Source organism: Pseudoliparis swirei, chromosome 24 (assembly GCF_029220125.1).
Source record: "Pseudoliparis swirei isolate HS2019 ecotype Mariana Trench chromosome 24, NWPU_hadal_v1, whole genome shotgun sequence".
Lineage (NCBI taxonomy): Eukaryota > Metazoa > Chordata > Actinopteri > Perciformes > Liparidae > Pseudoliparis > Pseudoliparis swirei.
Genome location: NC_079411.1, coordinates 541,172 through 553,272, shown reverse-complemented (window position 1 = coordinate 553,272; position 12,101 = coordinate 541,172).

Below are 12,101 nucleotides of genomic sequence, written 5' to 3'. Positions count from 1 at the left end.
GGATTTAATTATCTTTATTAAACATAAATATGTATTTAATTATCTTTATTAAACATAACTAAGTATTTAATTATCTTTATTAAACCTAACTAAGTATTTAATTATGTTTATTAAACCTAACTTAGTATTTAATTATCTTTGTTAAACCTAACTAAGTATTTAATTATCTTTATCAAACATAAATATGGATTTAATTATCTTTATTAAACATAACTAAGTATTTAATTATCTTTATTAAACCTAACTAAGTATTTAATTATGTTTATTAAACCTAACTTAGTATTTAATTATCTTTATTAAACATAACTAAGTATTTAATTATCTTTTTTAAACCTAACTAAGTATTTAATTATCTTTGTTAAACCTAACTAAGTATTTAATTATCTTTATTAAACATAAATATGGATTTAATTATCTTTATTAAACATAACTAAGTATTTAATTATCTTTATTAAACATAACTAAGTATTTAATTATCTTTATTAAACATAAATAAGGATTTAATTATCTTTATTAAACATAAATATGGATTTAATTATCTTTATTAAACATAACTAAGTATTTAATTATCTTTATTAAACATAACTAAGTATTTAATTATCTTTATTAAACATGAATAAGGATTTAATTATCTTTATTAAACATAAATATGTATTTAATTATCTTTATTAAACATAACTAAGTATTTAATTATCTTTATTAAACCTAACTAAGTATTTAATTATGTTTATTAAACCTAACTTAGTATTTAATTATCTTTGTTAAACCTAACTAAGTATTTAATTATCTTTATCAAACATAAATATGGATTTAATTATCTTTATTAAACATAACTAAGTATTTAATTATCTTTATTAAACATAAATAAGTATTTAATTATCTTTATTAAACATAACTAAGTATTTAATTATCTTTATTAAACCTAACTAAGTATTTAATTATGTTTATTAAACCTAACTTAGTATTTAATTATCTTTATTAAACATAACTATGTATTTAATTATCTTTATTAAACCTAACTAAGTATTTAATTATCTTTGTTAAACCTAACTAAGTATTTAATTATCTTTATTAAACATAAATATGGATTTAATTATCTTTATTAAACATAACTAAGTATTTAATTATCTTTATTAAACATAACTAAGTATTTAATTATCTTTATTAAACATAAATAAGGATTTAATTATCTTTATTAAACATAAATATGTATTTAATTATCTTTATTAAACCTAACTAAGTATTTAATCATGTTTATGAAACATAACTAAGTATTTAATTATGTTTATTAAACCTAACTAAGTATGTAATTATCTTTATTAAACCTAACTAAGTATTTAATTATCTTTATTAAACATAAATAAGGATTTAATTATCTTTATTAAACATAAATATGTATTTAATTATCTTTATTAAACATAACTAAGTATTTAATTATGTTTATTAAACTGTGGTCAGTGATGTTGGAGCCCCACAGGGAACTGTTCTGTCTCCCTTCCTCTTCACCCTGTACACCAGTGACTTCCAGTACAACACGGAGTCATGCCATCTGCAGAAGTACTCTGATGATTCTGCAGTGGTCGGGTGTATTAGGGATGGACGGGAGGAGGAGTACAGGGCAGTGGTGAGTGACTTTGTAAAGTGGGCCGATGCGAACCACCTGCGGCTGAACGTGGCCAAGACCAGAGAGATGGTGGTGGACTTCAGGAGGAAGGCGACTGCTCCTACACCTCTGAGTGTCCTGGGAGTGGACGTGGACATGGTGGAGGAGTACAAGTACCTGGGCGTCTCCATCGACAGCCGACTGAACTGGAAGGCCAACATCAACGCTGTGTACAAGAAGGGATGAGTCGACTCTTTTCCTGAGAAAGCTTCGATCCTTCAACGTGTGCAGCAAGATGCTGGAGTTATTCTACCAGTCGGTTGTGGCCAGTGTGCTGCACTTTGCCATTGTCTGCTCGGGGAGCAGCATCGAGCCGGTGACACCAGCCGTCTTAACAAACTGGTTAGGAAGGCTGGCTCCATCATCGGCTGCCAGCTGGAGCACCTGGAACAGGTGGTGGAGAGGAGGACGTTGAAGAAACTGGTGTCCATATTGGACAACCCGGACCACCCTCTCCACCACCTCCTACAGGGACAGAGGAGTACTTTCTCCAGACGTCTCCTCACGCTCCGCTGCCACAAGGAGAGATACAGGAGAACATTCCTGCCGACGGCTATGAGGCTCTACAACAGTTCACCTCTTGCCAGATCACCCTAACCCTTCTTATATTTGTGTTTTTATTTTTATTTTTATTTTTATTCTTGTGTGTTGCTGCTACTGGCTCGACAAATTTCCCCTTGGGGATTAATAAAGTATATATCTATCTATCTATCTATCTATCTAAACCTAACTTAGTATTTAATTATCTTTATTAAACATAACTAAGTATTTAATTATCTTTATTAAACATAAATAAGGATTTAATTATCTTTATTAAACATAAATATGTATTTAATTATCTTTATTAAACCTAACTAAGTATTTAATCATGTTTATGAAACATAACTAAGTATTTAATTATCTTTATTAAACATAAATATGTATTTAATTATGTTTATTAAACATACCTAAGTATTTAATTATCTTTATTAAACATAAATATGTATTTAATTATCTTTATTAAACATAAATATGTATTTAATTATCTTTATTAAACATAACTAAGTATTTAATTATGTGTATTAAACCTAACTTAGTATTTAATTATCTTTATTAAACATAACTAAGTATTTAATTATCTTTATTAAACATAAATAAGGATTTAATTATCTTTATTAAACATAAATATGTATTTAATTATCTTTATTAAACCTAACTAAGTATTTAATTATGTTTATTAAACCTAACTTAGTATTTAATTATCTTTATTAAACATAACTAAGTATTTAATTATCTTTATTAAACCTAACTAAGTATTTAATTATCTTTGTTAAACCTAACTAAGTATTTAATTATCTTTATTAAACCTAACTAAGTATTTAATTATCTTTGTTAAACCTAACTAAGTATTTAATTATCTTTATTAAACATAAATATGGATTTAATTATCTTTATTAAACATAACTAAGTATTTAATTATCTTTATTAAACATAACTAAGTAATTATCTTTATTAAACATAAATAAGGATTTAATTATCTTTATTAAACATAAATATGTATTTAATTATCTTTATTAAACCTAACTAAGTATTTAATCATGTTTATGAAACCTAACTAAGTATGTAATTATCTTTATTAAACCTAACTAAGTATTTAATTATCTTTATTAAACATAAATAAGGATTTAATTATCTTTATTAAACATAAATATGTATTTAATTATCTTTATTAAACATAACTAAGTATTTAATTATCTTTGTTAAACATAAATATGGATTTAATTATCTTTATTAAACATAACTAAGTATTTAATTATCTTTATTAAACATAAATATGGATTTAATTATCTTTATTAAACATCACTAAGTATTTAATTATCTTTATTAAACATAACTAAGTATTTAATTATCTTTATTAAACATAAATAAGTATTTAATTATCTTTATTAAACATACCTAAGTATTTAATTATCTTTATTAAACATAAATATGTATTTAATTATCTTTATTAAACATAAATATGTATTTAATTATCTTTATTAAACATAACTAAGTATTTAATTATCTTTATTAAACCTAACTAAGTATTTAATTATGTTTATTAAACCTAACTTAGTCTTTAATTATCTTTATTAAACATAACTAAGTATTTAATTATCTTTATTAAACATAAATAAGGATTTAATTATCTTTATTAAACATAAATATGTATTTAATTATCTTTATTAAACCTAACTAAGTATTTAATCATGTTTATGAAACATAACTAAGTATTTAATTATCTTTATTAAACATAAATATTCAAGATTCAAGATGATTCAAGATTCAAGATGTTTTATTTGTCACATACACACACAGGGTGTGCAGTGAAATGAAAGTGGCAATGCTCAGCAGGAATGTGCAAGGGCAACAAGTACACACTATTTACAAATAAAAAACAACACAATATTTACAGTAAGTGTGTGTGTGTGTGTGTGTGTGTGCCTAAGAGGGGCAGTTGTGTGGGTCTATGTGGGGGTCCTGGTGAGGTCGGAGTTCACAATCCTGATGGCCTGAGGAAAGAAACTCCGTCTCAGTCTCTCTGTTCTTGCAGCGTGACTACGGAGGCGCCTGCCTGACCGCAGCAGCTGAAACAGTCTGTTGTTGGGGTGGTGAGGATCCTTCATGATCCTGCCGGCTCTGGTTCTGCACCTCCTGGTGTACAAGTCCTGCAGGGTGGGAGTGTAGTTCCAATAGTGCGCTCAGCCGAACGCACTACTCTCTGCAGAGCCTTCCTGTCCTGAGCGGAGCAGTTGCCAAACCAGGCTGTGATGCTTCCTGTCAGGACGCCTCTACAGCTCCAGAGTAGAAGGACTGAAGGATCCTCTGGGAAACTTTAAATTTCCTCAGCTGCCTGAGGTGGTAGAGGCGCTGCCTTGCCTTTCTCACCAGAGTGTCTGTGTTTGTTGACCATGTCAGATCCTCGGTGATGTGGACTCCCAGGTATTTATACCGCTCACCCTCCCACAGTAGTCCCGTTAATCCCCAGTGGTGAGTACGTCCTCTGTTGTTGTACCTCCTAAAGTCCACAATCAGCTCCTTAGTTTTGGTGACATTCATGATGAGGCTGTTGTCCTGGCACCAGAGTGACAGATCAGCAACTTCCTCCAGGTAGGCCTTCTCGTCGTTGTCGGAGATCAGGCCCACCACCACTGTGTCATCCGCAAACTTGATGATGGTGTTGAGCTGAACCTGGCCACACAGTCATGTGTGTACAGGGAGTACAGTAGGGGCTGAGGACGCAACCCTGGGGGATCCTGTGTTCAGGGTGAGGGATTTGGAGGTGTGTCTGCCCACCCTGACCACCTGTGGCCTGGCGGTCAGGAAGTCCAGGATCCAAGCACACAGGGGTGTTCAGTCCCAGCTCAATCAGCTTGCCGGCCAGTCTGGAGGGACTATGGTGTTGAAAGCTGAACTATAATCAATGAACAGCAGTCTCACATAGCCCCCTCTGGCTGTCCAGATGAGAGAGTGTGGTGTGCAGTACCTGGGAGACAGCATCATCTGTGGATCTGTTTGGGCGATAAGCAAACTGCAGCGGGTCCATGGAGGAAGGGAGGAAGGCGCAGATGTAGTCCTTTATCAGCCTCTCAAAGCATTTCATGACCACCGAGGTGAGGGCCACCGGTCGGTAGTCATTCATACATGCTGGAGAAGCATTCTTGGGCACAGGGACAATAGTGGATCTCTTGAAGCAGGCGGGGACCACGGACTCAGCCAGGAGAGGTTGAATATTGTGGTGAACACTGGAGCTAGCTGGTTAGCACAGGTCTTCAGTACTCGCCCAGATATGCCATCTGGACCTGCAGCTTTCCTGGTGTTCACCCTCAACAGAGCCCTCCTCACACTGTGCTCGGTCACAGAGAGTGTGTGTTCATCCCCAGCGGTAGAACTCACCTCGGCTACGCTAACGGTGTTGTTGTTAGCCGGCGAGCTAGCGCTGTTGTTGCTAGCCTCAAACCGTGCATAAAATGAGTTCAGGTCGTCCGCTAGGGATGCGTCGGCACTCACCATAGCGCGGAGTCTGCTCTGGTAGTCTGTGATAGTCCGTAGCCCCTGCCATAGGCGCCTGGTGTCGCGCTGCTCCATCTGTGATTCCACTCTGTCTCGGTACCTCCTTTTGGCGTCCTTCACCGCCCTCCTCAGTCCATAGACCGCTGCCTTGTACTCGTCCATGTTGCCGGATACAAGACCGGAGTTATAGGCAGCAGTACGGGCGTTCACAGCTTCACGGATGGATCTATCAACCCACGGCTTTTGGTTAGGAAAGACCCTAACTTTTACCGTGGAGACGATGGTGTCCGTTAGCGTTGCTATGAGGCTCATTGCTACTTCCGCAAACTCGCTGACGTCACTGGAACTGGATTGGATCATGTCCCAGTCGACGATACGTAGAGCGTCCTGTAGCTCAGCCTCTGATTGGTCAGACCACCGCATTACGTTCCTCGTCACTACCGCTTCCCGCGCGATCCTTTGTTTATACTCCGGAAGCAGAAAAATGGCGGCATGGTCTGATTTCCCTAACGGAGGGAGAGAGACAGCCTTGTAGCCTCTCTTGAATGGCGTATAGCAGTGGTCCAACGTTCTTTCCCCTCTGGTAGCACACGTAATGTGCTGGTGAAAGTTCGCATGACTTTTTAGGTTTGCCTTGTTAAAGACCCAAGCCACCACCACAGCCAGATCGGGATACTTGTTCTGATGCCGACATAACACATCATGTAGGTCCGATAGTGCTACGTCGGTGTCCGCTTGTGGTGGAATGTAGACGGCTGTGGTGATGACCGAGCTGAACTCCCGGGCAAGGTAGAATGGACGGCATGAGATCGTCAGATGTTCCAGGTTCAAGCAGGAACGAAAGAGTCTTAATGTTCTTGGGGTCACACCACATGTTGTTTGTCATGAAGCAAACCCTCCACCCTTAGATTTACCAGACTCTTCCGTTCTGTCTGCACGGAAAACAGAGAAGGACTCGGTTGGGCATATGACTCGATCCGCACCAGCGGGTTCAGCCATGTTTCCGTCAGACAAAAGATGTTACAATCCCGCATGTCCCGTTGGAATCTGATCCTTGCCCTAAAATCATCCATCTTATTTTCCAGAGACTGGGCGTTAGCAAGAAGGATGCTGGGCAAAGGTGGACGGTGGGCTTGAACTCTCAGTCTGTTCCGAATTCCGCTCCGTTTCCCTCGATGTTTTCGTCGTCTCCCCGTAGTAGCGGCTCCACTGTTGTTGTTTTGGTTCGCTCGTACAATCTCTGCCGGCCACGCTGGATCGATGGAAAAAGTGGACAAAAACCCTTGTTTTGCGCAAAAGTTTATGTCCAAAAGTGTGCTGCGGTCGTATGTTGTTAGTGCCGATGTGTTTGTGGCAAAGAAAATATTAAAAATAAACACAAAAACTAAAAGAGCGCACAATCTCCGCGGAGCTGCCGCGACGGCGACTGGACACAGCCGCGCCATCCTGTCTATGTATTTAATTATGTTTATTAAACATACCTAAGTATTTAATTATCTTTATTAAACATAAATATGTATTTAATTATCTTTATTAAACATAAATATGTATTTAATTATCTTTATTAAACATAACTAAGTATTTAATTATGTGTATTAAACCTAACTTAGTATTTAATTATCTTTATTAAACATAACTAAGTATTTAATTATCTTTATTAAACATAAATAAGGATTTAATTATCTTTATTAAACATAAATAAGGATTTAATTATCTTTATTAAACATAAATATGTATTTAATTATCTTTATTAAACCTAACTAAGTATTTAATCATGTTTATGAAACATAACTAAGTATTTAATTATGTTTATTAAACCTAACTAAGTATGTAATTATCTTTATTAAACCTAACTAAGTATTTAATTATCTTTATTAAACATAAATAAGGATTTAATTATCTTTATTAAACATAAATATGTATTTTATTATCTTTATTAAACATAAATAAGTATTTAATTATCTTTATTAAACATAACTAAGTATTTAATTATCTTTATTAAACCTAACTAAGTATTTAATTATGTTTATTAAACCTAACTTAGTATTTAATTATCTTTATTAAACATAACTAAGTATTTAATTATCTTTATTAAACCTAACTAAGTATTTAATTATCTTTGTTAAACCTAACTAAGTATTTAATTATCTTTATTAAACATAAATATGGATTTAATTATCTTTATTAAACATAACTAAGTATTTAATTATCTTTATTAAACATAACTAAGTAATTATCTTTATTAAACATAAATAAGGATTTAATTATCTTTATTAAACATAAATATGTATTTAATTATCTTTATTAAACCTAACTAAGTATTTAATCATGTTTATGAAACCTAACTAAGTATGTAATTATCTTTATTAAACCTAACTAAGTATTTAATTATCTTTATTAAACATAAATAAGGATTTAATTATCTTTATTAAACATAAATATGTATTTAATTATCTTTATTAAACATAACTAAGTATTTAATTATCTTTGTTAAACATAAATATGGATTTAATTATCTTTATTAAACATCACTAAGTATTTAATTATCTTTATTAAACATAACTAAGTATTTAATTATCTTTATTAAACATAAATAAGTATTTAATTATCTTTATTAAACATACCTAAGTATTTAATTATCTTTATTAAACATAAATATGTATTTAATTATCTTTATTAAACATAAATATGTATTTAATTATCTTTATTAAACATAACTAAGTATTTAATTATCTTTATTAAACCTAACTAAGTATTTAATTATGTTTATTAAACCTAACTTAGTCTTTAATTATCTTTATTAAACATAACTAAGTATTTAATTATCTTTATTAAACCTAACTAAGTATTTAATTATCTTTGTTAAACCTAACTAAGTATTTAATTATCTTTATCAAACATAAATATGGATTTAATTATCTTTATTAAACATAACTAAGTATTTAATTATCTTTATTAAACATAAATATGTATTTAATTATCTTTATTAAACATAAATATGGATTTAATTATCTTTATTAAACATAAATAAGTATTTAATTATCTTTATTAAACATACCTAAGTATTTAATTATGTTTATTAAACATAACTAAGTATTACAGGTAAATAAATGTCATATTCTCATCCGTTAATAAAGTGCTCAGACTCCACCATGTGGCTCAAAGGTGAACTGCGGATATAAAACTATAAATAAAACTATGGAAAGAATTTATGACATGTTATCTGGTGACCCAAATAAAATGTGTGCTGTGAACTTAAAGCTCTGTATTCACCTCACATTATATATAACTACAACTATTTTTATATAAATATATATATGTATATATATTAGGGCTGTCAGCGTTAACGCGTTAATCTATGCGATTAATTTGGCGGCGTTAACGCACTAAAATATTTGAACGCAACTTTGTTTACTTCCGGTGTTCGTTGACGTTTTTACACTCAAACCGAGTGTCAAGCCGCGGCAGTACGGTTTAACACTGTTCACGTTTTTAAAACAATTATTTCTCCGCGAAAATAAGGATCATAAATGAGTTTAACTGGTGGATGAATCAGTCGGGTTTCCTCCTGCTCCTCCTTCCTCCCGTCTCCCCCTCTGACACACAGAGGAACGGAGGGGCGACGTGTCGGGGGACGCGGCGCGGAAAGAACTCGACACACGAAACCTTCAACGTGATTGGTCAATCCGTTTGTCTGTCAACATTTTGGGAAAAAAACAACCAATGAATACTCAGTAAATCACAAAGGACCTCCCACCTCACAGGTGAGGCTCTATAGCAGCCTGTCAGTCAGAGAGCAGAGAACACGGCGCCAGGACAATGAGCCTCATTGAATAGAGCTGAGATTGTTCTGGAATGTTTGATGTAGAACACGTGGGTATGTGTCACATGAAAACGCCTTTAAAAAGTGAATTTAATTTTTGTTGTAAAATGTATAAAATGCCCCCAGCCTCCAGAGGGTTAACGTGACATATGTGAATGTCAGTCAGTCACCAAGGCCACTGGTTCTGCTGTTCAATGGTAAAGATGACAGGACCAATGGGGTCTCAATATACTTTTCTTTTTTTACTAATCTGATGTTTCACTGAAGAAACAATTTATCATCCACAATATTAAATACCTTGCTGGCACTTTATAGGTAGGAGCCTCTTTGAAACACAGCTCTGTGTGAAGTTTGGTCTTTAAAAAGAATGAACTTTTAACTTTTAACTTTTAATTGCGATTAATCGCGATTAATGAATTTCAAAATGTGCGATTAATTAGTTACTTTTTTTAAATCGATTGACAGCCCTAATATATATATAATGTGAGGTGAATAAATATATATATATATATATGTATTCACCTCACATTATATATATATATATATATATATATACAGGACTGTCTCAGAAAATTAGAATATTGTGATAAAGTTCTTTATTTTCTGTAATGCAATTAAAAAAACAAAAATGTCATGCATTCTGGATTCATTACAAATCAACTGAAATATTGCAAGCCTTTTATTCTTTTAATATTGCTGATTATGGCTTACAGCTTAAGAAAACTCAAATATCCTATCTCTAAATATTAGAATATCATGAAAAAGTATACTAGTAGGGTATTAAACAAATCACTTGAATCGTCTAATTAACTCGAAACACCTGGAAACACATTTTCAAATGTTTGATTTTGTTTTGCTGTTATAAATCTTTTTTTTAACTTGGTCTGAGGAAATATTCAAATTTTATGAGATAGGATTTTAGAGTTTTCTTAAGCTGTAAGCCATAATCAGCAATATTAAAAGAATAAAAGGCTTGCAATATTTCAGTTGATTTGTAATGAATCCAGAATGCATGACATTTTTGTTTTTTTAATTGCATTACAGAAAATAAAGAACTTTATCACAATATTCTAATTTTCTGAGACAGTCCTGTATATATACCAGTGGTGGGCCGTCAGGGCCAGCAAGGCCTTCTCTGCTGGCCTAAACATCATCAGAATATTGAGATTTGGAGGGCTGGTCTTTATGTTAGATCTTTTATCCAATCATATTCAGCCATCGTGTGTTGCCAGGGGGCTAAAATCTGCCCTCAGGCCTGCAGAATCAACATTGCGGGCGCTGGTAGCTTCAAGTGAATGGGAATGACAATGTTGTGTCAACCAATCAGCTTTAGAGTTGGCTCCTGTAGGCCTTCCCCGGAACCGGCACAGGAGCCAGCTAGCAGGCGGAGTGCTGCACGTCTTTTGATTGGATTACCAATATTGAGAGGCGGGGCCTATGGGCAGGTAAATGCAGAACCTCAGAACTAGGAAACTGAATTTGATAGACTGTACAACAGAGTCATTGAAGTCTTCTTGAGGAAAGAAAGAAGGATGGATTTTGTGTTCAAATAATCAGTCTTTGGTGAGTCGGCATACAATGCATTCTATTTTTTATTAAATGTGTCTGTATGTTTGGCACAAAATAAAATGGCAAATAGCCTATGTTGCAAATTATTAGTTTTCTTTCTTTTATTTTCAGTGAATAGTTATGTGTCTTTATCATCACGGTGAAACTGCTTTGGGTGCGACAATGCCCTGTTTAGTGAACAAACTAGTGCAAGTGACTTTTTTCTTCTTCTTTTTCTCCGTCCCGAAAACGCGAGACGGAGAGCCGAGAGAAATGACATGCTGTTGTGTAGATACGATCAACATCAGACGGCTGTTTAGTTTAATAAATGAACAAAGACGTGCTATAGAGAAAATGACGGGGGCGGGCCAATTTTTTTTAATGTCATGCGATCTACCAATACTACGCCGCGATCGACCGGTAGGTCGCGATCGACGTATTGAGCAGCCCTGGTCTAGAGCCATGGCATCATAATGAGAGTAATAAGAGGTGGATTAATTCGGGTGGGACTGTGTAGGACCTCACTGAAGGCCCAGGCCCCAGGCCCACGGCCCGCCACTGTATATATGTATACATATATGTGTATATATATATGTATATATATACATATATACGTGTATATATATGTATTCACCTCACATTATATATATATATATATGTATATATATACATATATATGTGTATATATATATACATATATATGTATTTATATATATATATAAAGTTTTTTTTTGTGGTGTGTAATGCGCAGTAATTCCTCTCGGGGCCGCTGATGAGCTCACACACTTTAGTTGATGTTATTGTTTGTAGTTGCATCCATCGAGAGGAATGTTGCATCCAGCGGCCTCATAATAATAACAATAATAATAATAACAATAATAATAATGGTTCCCCCCCTCCTCCCATATTCCCTCCTATCTCCTCCTCCATGACGAGCCCCCCGCCCCCCTCGATCTCCCCCGATAAACAGCATAAGGGGAGGAGCTATGTTCTCGGGGCTCCTCCCCCTTTCCCACACCTCCCTCCCCCCCAACA